The 14,013-nt window shown below is 43.5% G+C and overlaps 1 protein-coding gene across 7 annotated transcripts in view; it reads left to right on the forward strand.

Moving 5' to 3' along the window:
* Positions 1–14,013, forward strand: part of LOC111261172 (uncharacterized) — a 109,095-nt gene that overhangs the window by 48,004 nt on the left and 47,078 nt on the right. The window contains exon 2 of one of the 7 annotated variants that reach the window (XR_015311379.1): positions 12,289–12,630. The exons of the other annotated variants lie outside the window; for them this stretch is intronic. The gene's annotated coding sequence lies outside the window, so the exon portion shown is untranslated. The remainder of the gene's footprint in view (positions 1–12,288; positions 12,631–14,013) is intronic. 7 annotated transcript variants of the gene reach the window in all.

A 14,013-nucleotide genomic window follows, 5' to 3' on the forward strand; every position in this document is an offset into this window, starting at 1 on the left:
GGTAAAACTAAGTCTTGTGAGGGGTCGCTAGTAGTGCAGGTCCAAAGACCAGACTGTGACATCACGACGGTCTTGGGTGACCTTGTTGGAGGCTGATTGGTGGCCAAGGCTAGGTGGCACGGCTACGCGGTCTGCTGCTGGCAGAGCCTGCCACGGCCTGCAGGTGTCAAAGGTCAGAGGCAGTGCTAGGGTCTTGGTTCTACCCAGAAGGGGGTAGCTTAGCGTCTCTGTAACATAGAACGAAAGAGATAGAGAAAACGTGGGAAGGAGAAGAGTCGGAAGGAAACTTTATTGGTGACTATGTGACCCTATACTGTAGCAGTCTTGCCTGCTCCCCTGACTACCAGGCAGTCTCCAAGTTTCCCCGAGCTTCTCGAAGCGTGCTTTTTTTTGGGATATGAGTAGCTCAATGGTCTTGACGCCTGCCTTAACTGCAGCCTATTTCTCTCTCGTTTGTTCGTGCCTTCTAGCTCGTGCGGTTGCCTTCTCTTCATTTGCCCGTTCTCATCCGCGCCGCCCCTCTTCTATTCTTCTACCATTCTTTCTTTGCCCATTCCTTTGCTGCCTTCTACCTTAAATCACCCATCTTTCCTAAGGGGTTGAAAACCCACTTCTATTGGGTTGAGCAGCCAAGTGGGTGCTGTATTTACCTCACTCCTTTCTCTACACGTGCGCTTCCACCTCTCGCCACATCTACCCGTGATGCAATATTCGTAGCGACAGGCCACACCGCAGTAAAGCAAATGCGAAAACACGCCGACGCTGCTGTTGCGCTTAATCGACGCCATTAGTTCCTGGTTTATTTTTTCGAAAACAAATTTCAGATTACAGCTGATAGTTGTCAGGAAGCAGTCGATAGCATCAGTCAATTGAATAACCCTGCCTGTTACTCCGCCTGTATGCCCTATAGTCGTTATACAGATTTCGCCTATCTTGGATTATTAACTAATACCATTTCTCAACATCTTAGGTTTATCTATGCCTAAGTGTTTCAATACATGGGGTTGGCACGAATTTTGCCTTGTGCTTTGTGACCTAAGTTGAAAGAACCAGTGTGCCTCCTTTGATAATAGTAATAGTGCCTTTTCTTTACGAAAACTTTTACTTACTTAAATATACAATAGCATTAGTAATAAGATAATCGGTTAAGACCTTGCCCCGTGTTGTGCTGAAGGCATATGTGCGCATATCTCGTTCGTTCGTTGTTAAAGTGCGCCCACGTTCTTTCGCTTAGAACGCACTGGTATGTAGTGCTGCACGGTGCCATTGCCGAACCATTGTTTTGTGAAGTGTTACTCTCGTGCACGGTCATTGATCGCTGTGTAGGATATTTTCGTCATTATGAAGACAAAATAGTATTCGGATCGCCTATGTCAGGCGTTTTTTTGTTATTATTTGTTATATCGGTATGTTCTGTGAACTAGTCGTTACTGCAAGGGTGCGCGAAGTTAAATGTTTTTTCTCTGTTTTGTTAGCGCTATATTGTGCTACGTTCTAGGAACACAAAGAAGAAAGAGAATGTCTCTGGGTTAGCTGTTTAGCGGTAAGTGTTGCTACTACAAATTGTCGAATTATACTTTTGCGGGTTGCAATGGCTTTGACAGTTCAATTACTTTCTGATCTCGTTCAGAGACGAATTATAGGTCTGTAAATATCGATAAGAGTATAGTTTTCTTGAAAGTCTGATCCTGTGAATTGTAACAATCAGATACGTCTGTTGTGAATTTTGTGATTTAACACTCAGGCTGCCAGCTTGTTTTGCCGAAGAAGTTCACGAGTTGCAATTTCACGTGTATCGTTTTTAACGGCTGTATTCCCGTTTTACTGCGGCGCTACTAATCGACTCCTATTTACTGGCAATATTTTTTAAACAGAGGAATTTTGTAATAGCTTTAGCTGCTCTAGGATGGTTAGTAAAGTGGCTTAAAGAAAATAACACCACTATCGAGGTATGATGTATTAGTGACGCGGTAGTGAAGGCGAGCGATCTGCTGTCGTTTTGAAATGATAATTCAAAGCGAGGAAAATCGCTCATTTATCTATGAATGTCCCTCTAAAGTTTCCATTATCTGAGACTCTGAGTCTGTATATTCTTCTAGGTACCTCTTATAAGCGAACTGAGAATCCAATGAAGGTCGGAGCGAATTTACTCAGATAATAGTATAATTAAGTTTCAGCATAGGCTTTCATTTGTTTGGTATATATATGCTTACTTAATAAACGTCTATGGCTGTGACAAATTGTTTATGCTTGCTTGTTCATTTACAACGAACGTTGAATTGGCAAATAATGCACGAGTAGTTCGTTGTCAAGGCGTTTTCTCCCAGGTAGAAATGAGGAAAGGTATTTGGCCTTTGGAAATTTGTTAGCAGTAAATCTTGTTAGGTCACTGTTGCAGCATAGCTCTAGGTATGCCTTTTACTTGCCTCGACAAAATCCGAGTGTGTAAGATGTCGACCATGATGAACTGTGGTCACAAGGCAAGCCCATAATATATTTATCAACGGCATATACAATTTTATAAGAAACTGATATTCACTCTGAAAAGAAGGCTTCATCACGGAGCGAAGACAGTGAACGACTGATGTGCGGGCGGCGGTACTCTAGCTGAATGAGGGTTTGTACCCCTTCGTCCAGCACGATTTTTTTTCGTCATAACTTTTCGCTTCGAATTGGCTTCAACAATACTAAATAGCAGACGGTGCAGCTATGTAGCAGAGCTATTCGTGGAGCTTATTACTGCGACCCTCTGTATTTTCTAAGTAAAGGTTCGTTTACACAGAAGTGCAGCTTACTCTTCTTTGTGTTCTACCCACTTCACACTCTACAAATAATAATAATCCTTGATTCTGCAAGGCTATAAGTTCCGATTGATTTGTTCCCTATGCCTGGAGTTGTTATTCGGTACTGTAAAAGACCGATTCGAATTAGCTCCAAACTAATTAGAGTGGTCACAGGGTAATCCGTAAGTGTATATGTATGCGTTGGCATATTATTGGAGTAAAAGAAATAGGAATATGCTGCAGTTTCGATTTGTTTATTTTAAACCGACCGCTACCAAACGGCTGCTTTGTGAGAAAGAACTTTGAATCAAGTTTACTGCTGTGCCCTTTTCCTCTTTTTTTTTTTTTTTTTTTTTTAACTTTGGGTGCGGGAAAAAGGGACTGGAAGTTCTTAAAGCACACCTGAACGATGTTGTGACCCTTCAACAGTATCACAGTTACGCCCGTTGTTTGCGTTTGTCTATGAGCATTGTTATCTATTGAGTACGTATTGAAATGCCAGCATGGCATTCATCTTTCCCCTACTTTTTGACTCAGTCTGCCCCTAGCTAATTGGCAGCCCCAGTGGCATTCCAAAGCTAATTCTGCAGCTAATAAATATACAAGAAGATTATAGAGCAGTTACTTTTAGTTAGTGTTCCCACTCCAGGCAACATAGAAACGGCCGCCAATTAGTTCCAGTTAATCTTCCATTATTAAAAATCATCCATTTATCATGACAACTACAATCGAATATTTGTTACGGTAACACCTACCCGCTGATTATGGTAATACTTTCCTTTTTCATCATCGTTAGGATGTCTCCTCGGATTTATGGCTTTTACTTCGTAGATTTGTTCAATGCTGCATATTTAATGAGTTGGTCAACAAGTGTAGGCCGAGTCAGTCTTAATAGACCAGCAAAGGCGGACAACGGGCCCCTTTAAGGTAACATTAATTAGCGGAAACAATGCTGTTACTGAATGGACAAAATCAACCACTGCGGAGCTTCTCTATAATGAGGGTTTTTTCCAACAGATATTGCATTCAAAATAACAATTTACTTCCGACATTTCCGCCAGTATCGCTCGAGCAATCACTCCAAGATGGGATCTACTTTGTCCTTTGCACGAGGTACCCAGCAGAATCCTTTACTGTCCGAACCACGGGCCGGCCGGTTAATCCAACAACAAGTGTCTGTCTTTTATTCGACTTGGAATCACTAATATAACTTGCAATCTTAATTTAACGTTTTTTATTATGTCAGTAGGATTTTAGCTGTCTGTCGCTCTCCCTTATAAACGTAGACGCCATATACGACATAGAATTTTTTTTGGAAAAAGGAAAAAAAAAGTTAAAAATAATATTAGACATGCTAACACGATTCTTTGTTGGCACCGCGTTCATGATGATGCGGTGATATCCTAAACAATTTCTATTATTTATTACCTAATAGTGCTATATCATTGAGAAAAGATATAATCCATGATAAATCCAATTCAACAAGTAGGCAAGGAGATAGAAGCGGATAGAACCGGTATCTCGTAAAAGCACTGATGGATACTCAATCGCGTGATGAGTCCGCGGTCACGATACCAATCTGGGTGTTCCTACCTGCACCACTGTTATGACAACTTACCATTCTCTTACTATCTATAATCCTGTGATGGGGAACGTTTTCATTTGCTAAACGAATGTAGCCCTTGGTAGCACGAGCGCTCTTTGCGTATCTCCCTATTGCAATTATCTCACATATGTAGATCCTGGCATATGCCGGACATAGCGGCGCACGAATCGAAATGCGATTTGCCAGACCTCCCTATATTGCAGCTGAGGCCGATGGCGGCGCCATATGCGATTATATAAATAAGTATGAGATATATGGGTAGAGTGTACGTAGCTTCGACAGCTAAATGCACTGATAAGTTCGTAGAAGGTAGCAGCAACAGTAGCAAGCTGTTATATTATTTAACTATTGATGGACAGATCTGCCATCTTGGGGGATGGCTGCCCTCGCCCCCGCTGATACTGGCCCAGTGTCTTAACGAACTTGACGAGTCAGAGAAATGGTTGGAAAAATAGCTACACTCAACCATTTGCGACTTATCAACTCTGTTTCTGAACTTGAATGTTTCGTAACGTGTGTGTGTGTCGTAGGTAGGCGAAGGGAAGCAAAGCTACGCCAACATAGATGCAAGGTATCGCCGTATAGACTTGTGCGTACAGCTTGGCGGTGTTTGGGGTAACTGCTCCGTATTTGTCACGGGGGTGATATGCATATAAATGGCGCTTAGTGGGCTTGCAAAAGTCGGCCGTTTTCTCCATTCGTTCGTTGGGTGTTAAAAAGGTATACGGACGAAGGAGAGGTAGACATTTTTCATTAATCCGTAGACGTTTTGGCCAGCTACGTTATGAAACGCATACACGTTCTAGACAGTTATAGAACGATAATGTATTGACATTGGATTATACTTTACTTGTTATTATCATGTACGCCTAATCACTTCAAGTCACTATTACGTGTTACCTATGCGGCTATTAAATCGTTGGCCGGGTAGCTGATATTACGTTGTATGAAGAGCTCATATCGTGCAATGAGTTACTGATAATAGCTCGTCTGTGCTTATGTTAGAAACCGGCGTCTGCGAGGCTGAATTTGCTAGCGGTAAAGCCGTTTCGCCGTCCAGATGCTTTTGCACCGTTGCAACAATCGCCATAGAGCCCTAGGCACCAGCGTATCGAGAGGCTAGCTAGAAGTCACCGATATGAACGGCTTAGCAGTACGCACGTAGACAACGGAACCCGTTCCCTAAACCCAATCAAATCGGGCTTATTCCCTTTTGTCACGAGTGTGTACTCGTACGCGGTTCATTCCTGAATATAAGCTACGACAATAGCAGTGGAAATCTATCCATCTACACACAACGCGAGATGCTGACCGAGAACTTTGCATACGCAACAACATTGTCATAGTACCTATATGGAATCGATTTTCTATTGTTTGTGAGCGTTCTCGCCAGCCTCGTCATATACCTCGTACGTTTTACAGAGGTACATATTCCACATGAATGCTTATATTATGTTATATACTCTACATCTTAGTTTTTGCGATAGCGTAGCCAACAGCGTAACGAACGCAGAGTGAAAATAATCGGAGTACTAGTTAGAGAAGTTATAACAATTTTAGAATCTAACCGGCACGTTATGAACCACAACAATAGTTGTTAATAGGACAGACACAGCCTAGAAAACGTGGCGCAGCTTATGCATCAAGCTGATATTGCTCGGACAGGCCTTGAAAATACATCGTTCTGCGTTATAATGAATGTGTAGCGCCAAAAAGGCAGTAAAGTTCCAAACATGCTGGAATAGGGGCTGAAGTGAGAGGGCGTTCGCAGAGTTGAAGGACGTTAAGGGTTTGAGTACCAGGGGTGTCGTTTAGACCAACTTACTAGGGATTGGTAAACCTCGCCGTATGCCTGAGTCGACCGGCCATGGGCGCTCTGTAGAAGCTGACTCTGAACTAAGCAAGCAGGATGGCTAACCATGTGATCTATTCAAGCTCACAACCACATAGCAACAACGTGCTTCGTATGTATTCTCTGTGTATAAATATATGGCGCTAGTCACCAGTGCGCTTATACTTGTGTATATAGCCATTCGATTACCTTGCAGTCACACCAACATGCGCAGACTGCAATATATTGACATAACGCCTGTTGGGCGGCCTAAGTCCAAGGTCGTTTGCAGCGGCCGCAGTGCCTGAGTGAGCGGTGTCGGTGCCAACAAGGTCCTGAAGGGTCCAGAAAAGGAGGCCCCCGGATCGACCATTTTACAAAATCGTTCTCTTGTCTGTTCACTCGTTCCGTCCATTCTACGCATTTATTTACCTGCAAACTAAAACATCAAATCGATACCCGTCTATGCAGCCCTATTCGCCCCCTTCTGATTTCGTACAAAGGGCGACAGAGAAAAAGTCGAAGACGTACGAAGAGTAAAAGAAAAGCCAGTCGGCCCTAAGAATCGGGCCATTACTTCCTTTCTATGTCGATGATTTGTTTACCGGATGAAACTTGCCTTACTTACTAAGTGAAAAAGTTTTTACTGTTTAGCAATGTCTGCAAACTTGTTTTCTGCCTAAATTGATAATAGCGTAGACCAGCATAAGATAATTTTCTTTTATCCTGTACCGATTATGTGTCATTATCATCATACTATAAGATTCATAGCAGAAGCAAATTACTAACTTTGAACATTTTTTTTTTTATCCTATAGAGATGCCAAATCAGTCTACTGACTGTTTATTTACGTAATTTCGGTATATATACATTTGCGTACGTAAAGTATGATTCTACCAAGATTTGGAGAAAACAATTGCCTACCGTCCAAAGGCTCGAATCGTTACCCAGAAGGGTTATTTTGATTGCACCGTAAATTTATAGAAGGAATCAAAATAGAAGGCAAGCCAGCGGGCCTTGCAGACGGTTTTTCCTTAAACCTGGTGCTTAGACTCGCAGATTTTATCGCCAGGCTTCAAGATAAAGTTCTACTATGCAGACAGCTAACGAAAGATGACGGGAGGCGCGAGACGCAATGAGCACTATGGGAGAGCCTGTATTGTCGTTTTTGACGGGGACTGGTTACCTCTATCCTTGAGTAACCAGACGCTGAGTGAGCGCAAACAAGCACAGAATAGTGCTGAAGACCCGTTATAAAACGGGAATATCTTTAGCCGCAAGCCAAGAGATGGCATAAGACAGGGCTTAGAACACGGCTCGGGCCTGCGAATACCTTTTAGAAAAAGACGAGGTTCAGACAGAAATCGGAGAAAGGCCATCAACAGGGCAAGGGCAATCCTGGCACCCGAAGAACGGGAGGGGAGGGGAACGGAACAGAGGGGGGTTAATATTCTATGATAACACGCACCATTCGATAATAAGAAATCTCGGAGCATAGACCAAGAATAGCGAGGCAGGCGGGATGGCTAGACGAGACTATAGGTCCAGTAGGGATAGTGTATGATGGAACCTATCTGAATTCCATCGAGCTACGAATTCGAAAAACGTACGCACGGTGCTGCGGAAGATGTAGACATGGAAGGAACTCCCCACTTGGTGATGGCCCAACACGCGGCACTTGGTGTGAGAAGAAGCTTGCGTGTTACCCTCTGATCCGCTCAAAATCATCGGAGATAGCAGTAACATCACAAGCAGTGACCGAATACGCTATATCAGCAGTAGAAGTAGCAACGGTTGTAGAGAATGTGCGACGAAGTTTCTTGCGTGAACTGTGACATTGCTAAAGATGTCAAACTTGTTCATTTCAATGGATATTGGATCCGACAACTGGAAATGTGTCATGATAGAGGTACATTCAAATGCAGCTTGGATAGGGATGTCATTCCGAACAGTTCTTCTAAAAATTATACGGGGACTTATGTTTTTATATTTACCTAAAAGCTATGTCAATAACAAAGACAAGCTTATGGTAGGAAACTTCTAATCCGCTATTCCGTGCTACGAGAGCAACTTGCCCGCAATACGTAGACGAAAGCTAGATAAAAGTGAGTTCAAGTTCTGGACCGATGTTCATTTAACTGTTAACATAATTCAGGCCCTATTGAAGATTGAGCTTGAGAAAAATTAAGTCACTCTGTGTCCGTCTGTGTATTTTAGTAGATTAAATTTCCAAACCCGGTCACGCTTAGCGATTGCTGAATTTAAAATGAATTTTTCGTATTATTAAGGGAGGTTCAGAAAAAGGTATTAACTTTGTAGAGCTTCCACATTCATCCTTTATGTTCTCGTATGCAGACATCGATCATGCCGATCACGGTAGTCCCATAAAATACTCTGAATACCTCGAGGAATTAGTTTACAGACGAATAGCGTTTTCGCGGATCGATGCGTTTCGTAAACAACAAAGTGGTTCTGGTTGTGTGAATGTCATGGCCCTGGTCCTGATATTATATAAGCACTTACTGCCGATTGCTCCAGCATGGTCAACCAACCATAAGACCTTATCGCCTCGTATAAGACTAGATTCCGCCTTTTATATACTTGACCTAACTCATATTGGAAGCCTTCTCAATCTTTCTGGCGCCTTTGTTTGACATGCTGCTGCATCTTTCTAACGGCGCCAATACTGCGCAACGGATGCTGTTCTCCAACCACTGAAAAACTGAACTATAGATTAATTATACTACTACATATATGTAAGACTGCCAACGACGGCGGTAGCGGCCAACTGATCGCCGTGAACACAGACACGCACATGGGTTTTTCTGCCAGACAATATGCTCTTTAAATTTTTATATGCGTTCCACTAAAGTTAAGCTGAACGGAAAATATGAGATTTAGTTCTATACTATACGTCTGTTACGCACTGGTTTCATAGATACCTGTTCTTCAGGTTGATACGTGAAACAGCTTCTTACGCACCACACTGATCTACTTCGAAGTACGGCTAGAGTTCAATGCCTTCGCGGCATGTCCTAGAAGCTTCTGTTTATTTCAGCTACGATGTAGAACACGTCAGGACGTTCACATGCTTAATCAGAGAGATATATGAGAAAATCCACATGGATTCCTAAAGATTTAAGGTTTTGGAGTAAAATTGGTCAAATATCTTAAATTTATCTGTATTGCATAATAGTTGTTTACACATACACACACCGGACAACAAGCGGTACGTACAAAATTACCTATAAAGGTATATGACTCATATGGTCTATAGGGTATCGTAATTACCACTGCATTAACAATATGCTTGCCCGTATAGGAATCTGCCGTTAATAACATAATATATAGTCCAATTATGACTATACAGTGGTATTGAGATCTTTGATCGGAGATGTAGCCGGATTCTCGTTAGTTTGCATTAGACATCATAGAGATTTACTCCTATTCTTATGTTTGAATACAATCAACCTACTTTACTATTCTTAAACACTTGCAACATACCATCAAAAAACATAAGCTGGTAACAATTTTCCTAAACATTTGTACCCTATTCTCAGCAGACTTTAGCTGAGATATACTGAGAAAAAATGTACAATGCCATGTGAAAATATATCCGAGGGCACATTTTTATTCGAAAAAAGGAACGGTGATAGGGAGTAAGGTCAAACGAGGTGAATATGAAGTAGCGAAAATCGGGGCTGCATAGTGTCTGCCAACTTATATGGAGAAACATTTTCGTGTAAAAAAGGCCCATCTTCTGACTCCACTTGTGAACACTATCATTTTATGCGCTCCTCGCACCGACAGAGTTGATGCTATAAACGATCGACTAGCAAAGCTCTCAGTCAATCTGCAAATATGTACATCTGTATAAATCATCAAACCTATACTCTTTACGGTGGAATATAGGCGTCTCGTAGCAGCTCCCTCAACGGTACCGCGGCGTTTAAGAGACTCGCATAAACGATAATTGAATTGTTCACTTGACGGTAAAAAATACGCACATTTTTCTTATGGCTTAGTCCACAAGGAAGAGAGCGAAATAAGCAGTTAAAAACGTCAAGCTAATTAAGCATCAGTTATTGAAATATATTTGATAAAACCAGTAACTCCGGTACAGTCCTTATAGATTAAAGAGGCTTCTTCCACGACTTACCTTAATAACGATTACAGAATTTCGTTTGAATGTTCATTGTTTCTATCTCCGCATTCAAATCATACCCAGTGAAGGCTACACGTTGAAGTGAAGACTCTGTACGCTACGTGTGAACGATGCCACCTACCACCAGTTCGTATTTACATAACTTACATATGTGCCAACGCTTACAGAGGTGGTAACATTAATGGCAATCGTAATGGCAAACTTGCAGAGGACCTTCTCCTCAAAGTTCAAAGTAGTCTGGCTCGGGGAATGCACTTAAAACGAAAAAGTCACAGCTCGAGAATGCAATACAATGACGAAGCGCATGATGCTCAAGTGGCAGTCTCTGAAGTAACTGCAACTCTATTCACAATATCATTAGTCCATCTGTGCCTTAGCTGTATTGTGCTTCAGTTTTGTTCGGTCGACCCGTGATCAAATGATGGACATTTCATGACGACCTTCAGTCGGAAAGTCGAGGTCGATTTCGAACTTATTGCCGCCCGCCTGCCTCCCTGCCTGCCTTGCTGAGTATTATTCGTTTAGTTGCACGATGTTTGAATTGGAGCTCAACCGAAACAGCGTGACGCCTTCAGCGACGAATGTATGGAATAGGCTTATGGGTGGATGTGAGAGTCCACGAAAGCTAGAAGGATGGAGCATGGAAGAAGGAAATTAAACTTCCGCTGCGACTTCATTCTTGTCGTTGTTGCTGTTAGTAATGCGGTCAGCGCATGAGGCTCTACACAGATAGACTTTAAGGGTTCGCTTGCCGTCGCTGCTACAATGGCTGCCTGATATCGCTTCTGGCGTGGAGCCAGTTGTCAGTTGACAGTCGTTCCGCAGGCCTGTCGTCTCGCCAAGCGGAGTGAAAAGGGAAACTCTGACATACTTCTCTCCTTCTCATTTTGGTCTGACGAATTGTCTATTCTAAATTGACTTCTCATTTTATGTATCTTAGCTATACGTAGGCTGATTAAAGGAGCTAGACTAGGACAGGCGATTCGTTGGGCCTTAAAGAGAGGAGCGAGGCAAATGCCGATGCCTGCAACTGTTCGTGGCCGAAGTCAAGCTCTGCTAAGAGGCAAGCTGGCAAGCTTCAGATAACAGGAATAATGTGGTACCGAGCACCATTTCACAGTAAATATAACAGTCGTCAGTTTTTGTTTTTGCAGATGCACATTTACTGACAAATGCATGTTTGCCAATGATCGTTTTTCATTAATATAGCACCTACGAACACACAAATTTGATATATCGTGGGTCTGACAAGTATTTAGACCGTATTGAAATGAAAAGGGTCCTTTATTGAAGATGGCATAAGAGTTGGTCATACACCTTTGATGTTTACCAGTTAATACCATAGTACACATTACAATTGCGATTTTCCGCAGGTGATAAGATGAAGAGGAGAAGCTATACGGCCCCTGCCCGGTCATGTTAGGATGTTCTATGCAAGTAGTATATGCGTTAGATATAGGTAACATGCTGGTATCGTATTAGTCAGCATCTCATCGTGTGTGTATTATGTTGCTATTTGCACACTGAGTGTTTTCTGTGCACATGTGTGCATATATATTAATATGTGGATGCATGTAATAGAAGGTAACAGGCGCTTCGTAAGGGCAGTTCCTACTAACCATTTCCGACTCCCGAACCGCAACCATCTGCTATTCCCATACCCTAACGTGCCGTAACTTTGTTGTGGCTCCTTTCTAGCCGTTGTAAGCTTGATCCTATTCCTGTCCTCTTCGATACCTCTCGTCTAATGGTGATGATGATGGCTCTGCTAGTCGCCTTCCTCCCGTGTCTTCTCATTCTGCGCAAGCAGCAACCAGCCTCGGTCGAATTTCTTATTTCTCTATATACTTACCTCCACATATTGCATATCCACGCACGCTCAAAACCGCTTTTATACGCGCAGGTACAAAAAAACGGCTGAAGGTTACAGCGGATGCAGCAGAGGCGAGCTGCTAAGCAGAATTCTCACTTTCCCGTCAACACCCCCGTTAACGCCATTATATTGCTTCAGGCGTAGGGCCAGCAGTAGTAGTGGCAGCGGCGGGTTCACAAGCGCCCATTAGCAACTGAGGAAGCCCTGTTGGAGCCGTTGGCAGCGAACGCTCGTTGCTTTTCCCAATACAACGATGACGTCAAAGACGTCACCGTTGTCCGTGTACGTTTCGCATCGAATGCAGCAACGTCGTTGGAACGAGAGGGAAGAACAACTTTACTTCTCTAACTATTGCTACCATTAAGAAAAGAGGTAGGTAAAGGAAGCTTCTGCTCAGTGAATTCGCTAATCATTCACCGATAGTCGGACGATTATAGAATGTCTGTAGGCTGCGGCGGAGCGGAACTGACGAAAGGCCTACAGTCATTCTTCAAAGATTCGATGACTCATTCACGCCCGTTTCGCAAACCGCGTTGGATTCGACGGGGTTAAAACTCCTTTGAATTGATTTTTTCGTCCATTGCCTGGTTGGCTGGCTCGCTGGTGGCTTTGTTGCTTTCCTCGTTACCACTGCTATTGCTGCTGCTTGTGGACAAGTGGCTAAGTAGAACATTCCCGGTTCGCCGCCCTATCGGCCAGTGGATCGTTCCCAACCGTAAATTGCAAATGCCGTCCTTGGCCGCATTGTCCTTTGCTACTTCTACCTCCACCACTATTACCGCCACTACAAGTAGAGTTTCTACAAGCCGCTTTCGCCGCCGCTGCCTTTGTCACTCTGCTGTTCTTCGACAGCACCTTCTCAACGGCGACGTTCTCGAAGTCGCTCCCGTCATTACTATCCTTGTAACAACAGGAAACGATCCTATGTCTTTGGCGGAGCTTTTCTTATAACGACGACAGCGACGACGACAACGCGACGAAACAGGCTATCTTAACCTTTTCACTCCTTCACTAAGCCTCGTTCCCTTTTCAATCCTTCTAGTTTCTCCCGCTCTTTCATTCGCTGTCGCATAGAATGCGCCAGTCCACTTTAGCTAGGCAGCTCTTCACGGTAAGGCGTCGCTGCTATTTCCGTTACCACCATTACCACGACTACCCTTAACGCTACCGCTGCAGCTCTATAGTCCAACGAAGCAGCCAGGGCAGTAGCCAGCGAACACCAGCAGCAGTAGTAACTCAGTCTTTCGCTGTAGTCTCCATCCACCAAACAGGCCAAGGTCTGCTTACTTTCGTTCCGCCTCGAGAATCTGGCAAAAGGAGACGCACTTAGGACTGGCTGGTGTGGGGTTTCGATTGCTTAGCGCATGTGAGGGAGTAAAAGAAGAGAACTGCCACTAGCCTTGTTAGGTGCGCCTGTACGTCGTATGTATGTTTCGATGTGTATGTACACCCCGCTGCGGCCGCTACAATAGCTGCAGGAGCACCAAATTGGCAAGCGAGACTTTTTCTTTTCGCTCGGCTAGGGGCGGCACTGGAGAGCTGGAGCCGAGGGTTAAAGGAAAACTGTTGGGGTCTGAGACTTTGGCTCTCCGTAGCTCGAAAACTACCGTAGTTGGCATCCCCAGTCGAGGTAAGCCATTTTCCCATACTGCCAATCTTTGCTATTGCTAGTATTCTTTAGCTTGCCTCGTCGTTGTCTACTAATAATCTGAACGGACATATTCCGAAGCCACCTTTTTGCTTTCCTGCTGTCTC

Source organism: Varroa jacobsoni, unplaced genomic scaffold (assembly GCF_002532875.2).
Source record: "Varroa jacobsoni isolate VJ856 unplaced genomic scaffold, vjacob_1.0 scaffold_527, whole genome shotgun sequence".
In the NCBI taxonomy this organism is placed as follows: domain Eukaryota; kingdom Metazoa; phylum Arthropoda; class Arachnida; order Mesostigmata; family Varroidae; genus Varroa; species Varroa jacobsoni.